The sequence below is a fragment of the Carassius auratus genome, chromosome 32, assembly GCF_003368295.1.
Source record: "Carassius auratus strain Wakin chromosome 32, ASM336829v1, whole genome shotgun sequence".
NCBI classification, from domain to species: Eukaryota; Metazoa; Chordata; class Actinopteri; order Cypriniformes; family Cyprinidae; genus Carassius; species Carassius auratus.
This window is the reverse complement of record NC_039274.1, coordinates 22050777-22060902: the sequence shown is the minus strand read 5'-3', so window position 1 is coordinate 22060902 and position 10126 is coordinate 22050777. Positions and strand designations below refer to the sequence as shown.

Here is a 10126-nt window from a genome sequence, read left to right as displayed (position 1 = left end):
CCTCTCTCTGTCGCCTCTGTCTCACACACTCACACACAGTTGGGTGCAATGTAAAAAACACATGTTCTTTAATGAACATTTTCTTTCCTGTAATTTGCTTACTTCATCTCATGTTATAGGCATAAACAGCTCAGTAGCCTATGTTGTTTTAATATGTTATTACAATTTAAAAAAATTTAAACAGAGCATGTGAACAGAATTCATGTTTATTTAGTGAGACATTTAAATAGCATGTAAATCGCTCTTTAAACAGTCAGCGGCGATAAAATGACACGATACGCGTTACATGCTGGTTGTTTTTTTTATTTTTTATTATATAATTCTCAATAAGTAGTGTAACTTTCAAGCGCGTGCGTTCAAAGAGGTGACATTTGATCAATAGTAACAACTGTAGTATAGATCGGTGGGTTTCTCCACAGGTTTGCTTTTTTCACTTTGCCCCAAAACATTTCTCCTACTCTTAGTGGTCATTTAAAACGCCCTCTTCCCGAATCAAAAGCGTGCATCCCAGATCCGACCTTTGAGCCCAGGCCAGTGTCCTTTCTCATGATAATTCTATTGTTGATTCGCACTAAAGAAATGACAATTCCTCTCTCTCTCTCTCTCTCTCTCTCTCTCTCTCTCTCTCTCTCTCTCTTTCAATGACTACTTTCGCTATTGACAACTCTTAGGTGCCTTAATCCTGCCAAATACAACTACTCTGTTTTTATCGATGACATGTTTATTGGAAAATTATCAGATATAACTTTTTAGTTGTTGAGTGTTTTTTTTTTTTTTGTAACTCTCTCTCTCTATCTATCTATCTATCTCGTGCTCTCCCCCTCTCTCTCTCTCTCTCTCTCTCTCTCTCTCTCTCTCTTCATACAATGTATTTTGATGACAAATTATGTGCTATCATTTACTGTCGCATTAGGCAATATATGTAATTTGTATATCATAAAATAAATATATGTTTATGTTGTTCTCCACGATTATAACTGATTGTTGTGTGTGTATAGGCTTAAGCATTCAGTTGTCATAAACATGCTGTAGAATGAATAATCCCAATAATCATCACATGAATTGTAATATTTCAATGTACTACCATACTAGTGCAATATCTTAAGTTTAAATAAATTTAGAGTGTAATACAAGTGGTATTTGTTTTATTTCCATCTCATGTCATACCATACAGAACATGTTGGAGAGCATGCAGTCGCTTTGGGAGTTTACAAAGAAACACACCTATAACATCTCTGAAATCTATTGCACTGAAGCATTATCAGAAACGGCTATCAATGCATTATACAGACTTTAGCAATATTAAACACTCGGGCCTCGTGGAATAATATAGGCTAGACGTGACAGTTGCTGTTGTGTGTGCGTGGATAGCGCGTGGGTGTCCGTGTGTGTGCTCGCGTAAATGTAAGTTCTAGTTTTAAAAGCACATATTTTTTTTTATTGCTGACGTGCATAGTATATATATATATATATATATATATATATATATATATATATATATATATATATTATGCACGTATATATATATGAAATAGTAAGAAAGACTAACCATTCACATGGAGTAACTTCCGTCACGTGCGACGGAAAACAGAAGTGACAAATGAAAAGTTACAAAAATAAAACGTCGATATGTTTGATATGCATACGGATTTTGCCTTTAGAGAGTCTTCAGGATTGGTGTTGTGTCTGCTCTCTTGGGAAAGAGGGACTGTAAAAAAAAAAAAAAACCTTGCATGAATGCACGGAAAATAAGAGTGCGTGAAGAGTTAGAGGGGAAGTGAGATAATAAGAGGCCGATGCGTGAAAAGGGACAGAATCAGAGCTTGTCTGTCGCTTTGTAACCTGCCATGGCCAATCTAAGCACATTTGAATATGCAGTGTGGTCCTGTCTGGCGCTTGATAGCCATATTTATGCTTCGTTTTCTTCAGCAGATACCCACATAATAGTCATCGCATGCTAATGTGTTTCTTATCTGTTAGCTCCGATCAGTTACGAATGCTCTGTCTCAAATATGAATCACTGAACAGACATCCAAATAGACATGACCAACCCCTCTGTTGAACAGGTTGATTGATCTGACTAGAGATGTGTGTGTAAACCTCGGTCCATCGCCGTGCTAACAATGCATTTCAGATATGAACCCTAAACTGCAGAAACCAAATCACAACCCGTTGCTATTCATGATGAAAACATCATGTAAGAATTGTTTTACCAAATTTAGAGAGGACAAAATTCTTACAAATACATTTAAAACAATGTGCATGTATGTAAGCTTCTTTTAGCTTGTCTGTGATTTTCACCCTCATGCATTGCACGTCACCATTGAATAATAAAAACCAAAAATGAGCCGTAAGGAAATGAAAACAGGCGAAAGAATTCAGAGATAAAGACAGCAGTCTCGTAACTTTATATTAAAACACTCTAGTTTAGATAAATATAATCTAAATATATATAGGATTATGTCACTGTATTAACATGGAAGGCAGACAAGTTCAATTTGCATTCGTATGAAGCTATCAAAGGAGTTCCATCCTCATGCGTCTCTAGTGAAAGAATCTCGCGCTTAATTAGCATTTTCCCGCGTGGTTAACTAACACAACTTTAACTCAGTCACCGGTGAACAGCGGTGACTTTTTGGGAACGGGCCCTCCAACGGGGGCATGGACAGCAGCAGCAGAGGATCAGAGAGCTGTGGCGCATGGCTGGTCTGAATCACACTGGGACTCAATGGCATTGACAGCACAAGAACATTGTCCGGCCTGAAAGCCACGGGTGGCTGCATGGGGCAGGACGTGTTACCAGGTGCAATGGCAGCGCCCTCTTATGTTCACTCTGGCCATGGGACTCAAACACAACATGAACCTGACTTGTCAGGGATATATGTTCCCTATCTGCCATCTGCAGCAGATCTGTGCGTGTCCTATGTCACCGGACTGCGTCAAATCGAGCACATAAACATACAGGTAAATGTCTGTTGGCGAATGACTAGGTTCCTTGCTTAACGTTTCATTCAGCTTCATCGAATATCTTAACTTTACGCACGAAGCCATATAAGTGCGCGCAACTGGAGACCATTTTTTGTGTGATTTATTTTTATTTATTTATTTATTTTTTCTAAAGAGGCAACTTTTAAAACAGAAAAACAAAATATCATGAGATAGGACAATTCAGATATGATGGAAATCATAAATAATAATACAGAAAAGCAGCAGTGAATTCATTTATACAGCAGTGTATAAATGATTAAACGCTGTAAGACAGAATAAGTAATATTGCACTTAATGCGAAATTATTTCATGACTGTGTAACATCAAGGTTCACAGATAAAATGCCATTGTCGTATTATGACATAAATCAGCTCGCAGATATGATAAGCACGTGAGTGAATCAAATATGATGCATGTCAAAGGAATGCATTAATTATCATGCACCTTAAAGACAAACTGAAGGAAAACAGCATAGTTTTTTTTTTTTTTTTTTTTTTTTTTTTTTGCATGCAGATGAAAACATGCCTTCTCTTATTTTAAATGCCACTGTATAATGGTTAAAAAGACCGTTTTATTTACATGATTTTGTTATTGTAGTGATGCAGAATGTTTAATCGCAGAACTGCATCTAACTCCGTGTAAATGATACATTTTCTGTAATATAAACATTTAAATCAACTATTTAAAACCAATAAAATAACTGTTTATAAATACATGCATGTAAGGATAATGATGCATGTTTTACCGTTACATTATAACCTGATACCTCAAAATATCCGTGGAACAAAGATGTCTAGACTGAAAAAAGTGCTGGACGCTTTTAATTAACGCAAAGTTTCGGTTACGCGGTGCTAAATTAAACCATATGTTTCTTTCACTCTGTCAAAACACACTTTATACTCACTAATATTTCAATGTTTCAGCGAATGCGTTATTTAATACCACAAAAGACTGTCCATGGCTAAATATGTTCGTGCCTTTTTTTTTTCCTTTACACGTTTTTATTGTTTTGTAGCCTATACCGAAAACAAAGATGTCTGCAAATGTAACATCTAAACCCGAAACAAAATAAAAAAATTTGTTTAAAATTAATTTGAAATTAGGCTTTAATTTTTTGATAAATTAATTAATTAATGAGAACGTTCCTGTTAATATTTTCTTGTTTTGTGCAGATTTTAAGATGAACATTTTGAATAACGCACAGCATAAATGTCAATGTATCATCTTAATTATAAAAAAATTATAATTTGTTATCAAAATAGCCAAAATTACAATATGTTAAAAAGCGAACGTATATGTTGTGCTTCTCCAAAATGTTTTCACGCGTTAACTTTTTATATTAATTAATTATGCAAATATTTTTAATTAATTCATAATTACCCTTAAATTAAATTCCAGTATTATTGACTTGGATTTTTAAAGTTACCTGATACAGCCCAAACAGGTGCAGTTCGCAAACAAAATGAACACATGCGAACTCTAAATCTAGCTAAATAAATTCTGAAATAAAAACAATAAATTAAATCAATAATAATTAAAAAAACGAACCTCTGCACAAGATATTCTGCATACAGATTGGTAAAAGTATGTATAATCTGTTATTAATCTCGGTTTCAGTCGAAAGATGTTCAGCAACCTAAAAAAGGTCTAGATGTAAACAATGGATAATGTAATTGGAAAACATTTAAAAAATATGATTTGATTATAACCCTTTATAAACACTGAGAAGAAGAAAACCGAACACGTGAATTTGTTAATATAAAAAAATATCAGTGTATCACCTGCGTGCGTCAGTGTGTGTGTTTGTTTGTGTGTGTGTGTGTGTGTGTGTGTGCGTGTATTTGTGTGCATCACCGATCATCTTATCAATTATTACTTAAATCTAAAATCTACTACAAAATGATATCATTTTATCGATAGCAGAACAACACGAGCATTATGCCACGCATTCACATTTACAGGCATGCTCAGTAAATGCATAAGCTTAAAGAAAACAACAGAAGCACATTCAAATACACCTTTAAAAATCCAGGAACGGATCATATTCACTATCTGCGCGGTAAAGCAGTACAAATGCTTCTGTTCACGGTCGTGCAACGATCAGAAAGAAAAGCAGCCTGGAGCAAGCCTGCGTCCAGAGGAGCTACAACTGAAACCAGCTCATCCTCACACCGCCGATTCTCTGCAACCTCCATTTTATCAATGTGCAGGTAAGAGAACAACGCAGGCTGAAATGAAAACGACTGTCCAGTTTAAAAATGCGCTGCAACAAAATGATCTAAAGCATATTTCAAGAATCAAGCACAAAGCAGAATAGCGAAGATTGTCTTCCCGCATCTCGACATCAACACGCGATATATAGATGCAATGCAATGTGCGCATTACAGGCCTGCACCTCCATTTGAAATGAATCATTCTCTGCTTTGACTACATTCATACAATATTCAGCCCTACGTAACACAATAATATACAAATATGACCACCTGTCCATGAAATAATATAAGAGACATATTCTATTTCCTTACTTTATTTTTTCTTCTTTTTTTTTCTTTTTTTAGCAAAGCTCACCTATATACATCCACAGCTGGATCATAGGTTTCATGTATAGCAGGTGGAAGCAGCCACAGAAGGGCAACAGAGAAGTAGGGCTCCCGCCAAGGGTCACCGTGCAAATCCCTCCCCAATTCTTTCATCTGACATATATGGCAGGATTATGTGCAAAGCTTTGCTCAGGAAGTCATTTCGTCTCAAAGAGGAGACCCCGGGTTTCCAACCGAGAAATACGGTGATTTCATGACCCAAATGTCATGAATAGTTAGCTTAAAAATTAGACAGATGAGATTTTCTTGACACATATTTTCAAAGACAAATGCAGAAACAAACCCATCAACATATTCTTCCACGCAGACTTGTTTAATTGTGTGTGTGTGTGTGTGTGTGTGTGTGTGTGTGTGTGTATGTGTGTGATGGACTTCAGACAAATACTATATATTTCAACAGTTATGCTGCCAAACATCTTGTAAATAATATTATGTGTAAAATACTTAAATATGTAAATTAAATATTTCATTAAGTAATTCTGAATATGATGATGACTATACAAGTGTGTGAAGTCTGAATCACTGAAATGTAAAATGAGCCAGACAAAACACGCACATACAAGAAAAATGTGTATATTGTATTGTAACCAAATATTTGCTATTAAACTATAAATGCAATAAATATATGAATAGATAATTCATAACAATTAATAGCTTAAGATGGTCTGAAATCAATGTTCAATGCAAAAGAAAAAAAAATGCACTGGTGATGTAAAATTATTCAGAATAAGTTTCACTAATTTTGTTGATCATGAAGAAGAAAAAAATAGTTTAGCATCATAATGTATACATTTAATGTGAAAGTAATAGTAATTAATATGAATAGTTAAGGAACAAGGAAAAGGTCAAGAGGAGCAACATGGACCAGCAAATTCTACCAAAGCCTAAAACATGCAACTAGTCTTGTGGGTGATGTAGCTGGGGTATAATTGCAAGTGACCACAGCGGCTGGAACATGGTTGCACAGTGTTTAACCCTGTCATTACCCCCGCCCCTGTGACCTCCAGGACTCAGAGGCAGGTGGGCTTCTGCCAAATTCAGAGGTGGGGGTAGGGTTGACGTCAAAAAGGGGACAAGCTGTGCATCACGGCCAGTAACACATGGATGCTGCCCCCGTAAGGTTCGGCGGAGACCCCGTCTGGCCTTGGAGCTCCACGCGCCCATAAAACAAGCCATTAAAAAAGCCGTTCACGGGTAAAGCATGAACACGTTAGGACAATTAACAAGAGAGGTGTTTAACTTGGCAGTACATTAACACTCCAGGAGGGACCCCACCAAACAACACGACTGTGTGTGTCCCCAACACGACCCACAAGACAAGTCAGATATCACATAAAACAGATTCTACCGCATCAAGTCAAAAGCAAACTTTGAAATAAATTACATATATGTTCCCCAGCATTAAACCGAGCCATTTAGTCTTGCTGAATGCAAATTCTTATTCACAACTCAAATATTACTGCATTATTAAAGATGCGTTATGAAGGTCACAAACAAACAAATGCATCCGCTATCTCAACACGGATAAACAAAGCATCGGGACGTCCCTTTCAGGAACTGGACGACAACATCACCGCCACGGTATTAGTCAGAATACGAGGCCAGCGGGAATAATTCCTCTATTTTTGTGTCCAAGCGATCTAGCAACGAGACAGGACACCGAGGCGATGCTGGGCTGTGTCAGAATGACACATTCAACTCATCCACAATGAAAGTAAATAAGAAGTGTGATAATCTGCATTTCATGTATTTTTTGTACATCATGGGCTCTGCGATATGCAGAAATTCGTTCCTTGCAGAGAAAGAGGCTATGACCAAGAGAGATAAAGGGAATTGCTTCTCACATCTTCTGTTTAGAATTGTAAATATGGCGTATAGGCATTGCTGCTGTCCAATTACATATATCTTTCATGTATGAAATCACGCATGGCTCTTTTTACCGCGAGGCCAAGGAGGGCCGGCACAAAGGGAGCGACCCCCGGCCGCAGTGCAGTACATCCCTCATGCAGAGCGGGGTCTGGTGCCGGAGCCCTGGGCTAAGAGCACTGTTCCATTAGCTCTGTCGGATGGAGGGGGAAAATGAGGAGGACGGGTGGAGGGAATGACGAGGGGGGGGGGGATCGCTCTCTTGATGGGGGCATTCACCGCTTATGGCTTCTGCTGATTTACATTTGTCCTGTTGTGAACGTGCATGACCCCTTAGATCCTACAGCCTACCTTTGACGCAGCCCATTCCAAGTCGCTAATTAGTTTAACAGAGATGGATTTTTTTGCTTAATGCTTTGAAGTGTATTTATTAATATTTTTTTGGATAATAATACATGAGCAAGATGCACAAAAAGCTTCAGTGCTCCATCTGTTTGGTTTTTTATTTATTTGCTTTCTCTTTCCCCACAAATGACAGCTCCCTGCTGAGTACTAATGTGAAAAGACCTAAATTTGGCAAAATTACTTTGAACTTTCCAAACAAAGGCCCTGCTCTCTTCTCAGAACCTGGCCGATCCCCGAAGTGTATTGCGTTCTACCTCCATGGCTGTCTGTTTTTCTTTTTCTAAATGCTTAATTCTATAATAACTATTTACTTTCATTCGGGGTTATAGCGAGAGCAGCGAATGCCATCATTTTGAACAGCTAAAAAGCATGTATGTCTGTCATGTTAGCAAAACAAAAATATCACTGCTTAACATTTACACACGATTATGCTAGTCACCGTGGCAGCACTCTGTAACTGTTTTGTAACTCCACTGTAAAAATGTTTAGAGAATTAATTTATGTTAATGTGTTTCATGTGAAAACGTTTAAATGAACTTATTTCGTTTAAATCAAAGAAATGATTGCATTATCTCCAAATACCCCAATGAAAGTCATTTTAAAGAGTCAGATCAGACATTAAAAGCTCCACAAGGCAACGACCGCAGGTGAAATGGTCAGAGGAACACTAAAAACTAAATCAGCGTTCTTACTCAAGGGGAGATATTTTTCCATAACACATCTCTCAAAATAACCATACACAAATTACTCCCAAGGTAGGAACAAGCATTAAAAGAATATATCGGGTTAATACAAGTTAAGCTCTATTGACAGCATACTTTGGCATTATGTTGATTACTGCAAAAAGTAATTTCAACTCGTCTCTGGTTTTCTTAAAAAAAAAAAAAAAAGTTATAGGGACGCACTAAATGCGTCCAATTTCTGAAAGATTTTAAAAGCAGAAATTTGAAAGTTTTTAAAAACAGTTACAATAATTCTCCTGTCAAAAAAAGTTTTTTTTTTTTTTTTTTTTTTTTTTGTGCTGTAAAGCTTTCCTTAGCATGTTATGGTCATTTTATGATTTTAAGCATTAAAATGTCATTGTATTAAAGTTGCAATGTTGCATAAAGTAAACGTTTTATTTTCACATTCAAATAATAGTACATATATTGTCGTTTTATTTATTTATTTGTTTATTTTTAAGAAAAGGAATCAAAGTTGATTTTGCTTTTGATTTAGTTAAACTTGTATTGAACTCAGAAATATTCCTGCAGCACAGGTCAACTTGCATTAAGTAGATCTCCTTCTCATGTGCTTTCCAGGATTTCCCTGCACCTAAGCATCTTTGAGCCAAACAAATTCAATCAGCACACATTCCCTCTAATCCTACAGCAGCAGACAGGTGATTGAGTCTTCAAACCCGGGAAGCCTTTATCTACAGTGGGCTCTCCTGTAGGCCCAGCATGGAGGAAAAGCCATCTATGTGGGAGTGGACGCAGGGAGTCCATCTGGGCTTCAAAAGCCCCCGAGGAGCTTTGGGGGTGTTGCCAGCAGGAAAAGAAGTGACTTCACAGCCTTACCTGATGGGGTTTTTGGTTTCAGTTGCCACCGCTCGGAAGCCCTCTCTGACCGCGTCCTTCTTTTCAAGTGTCTGTTTGAAGTGGGCGCCAGAAAGGTCACAACCCTTGCGGTCACAGCAGGTTTGGTGCAATGGCAGGCGGATGGCCGTAATCTATCACTAGTTCTAAAGCTATCGTTTTTGTTTAGTTTTTTGGTCTGTTGGTGAATTCAAAAGTAAAGAGGAATGTAAAGCTTTCAGATCCAGTGCCTGGGCACTATTAGTAGGTCCCTTGGCAAGGGCTTGGGATGATGTAGTCCTATAATTCCAGGTATTTCCAGGTTTTTCAAAGCTACGAGACCAGGTCATAAGATTTGGTTTGAAGCATCCACAGTCGGTGGAAAAGCCTTTCAAAGTGATGGCGCCACCTAGGGATAGGAAAAACAAAAACAATGCTATTAGCATTTAAAGCAAAAGTTCTTTCATGCAACTGAACAAAGGATGAAACAAACAAAAAAAAACACATTTAATAGATTCTCACAGAAATGTATAAACACGCACTTTGCCTTTTATAAAGCAGATCTGAGAGGAGGTGAGGCCGCTGTTAGTTATGCTTCATAAGTGAGTGCAGATTTTTCACTTTGCGTGCTCGTTCCCCCTGAGAAAGAGCCGGCTAAATCTCTTTCAGGAGGGGAGGACACAGAACAATATGGCTTCTATCAAGTCTTTT

General features: G+C 37.5%; 1 protein-coding gene across 2 annotated transcripts in view; it reads right to left on the bottom strand.

Moving 5' to 3' along the window:
• The window catches only part of LOC113051840 (zinc finger homeobox protein 3-like), a 154779-nt gene extending 144978 nt beyond the window's left edge, over positions 1-9801 (bottom strand). The window contains exon 1 of one of the 2 annotated variants that reach the window (XM_026215974.1): positions 9419-9801. The gene's annotated coding sequence lies outside the window, so the exon portion shown is untranslated. Of the gene's footprint in view, positions 796-9418 lie in introns of those variants that run through there. The other variant, XM_026215973.1, reaches the window with a different exon arrangement.
• Between the last annotated feature and the right edge of the window lie 325 nt (positions 9802-10126).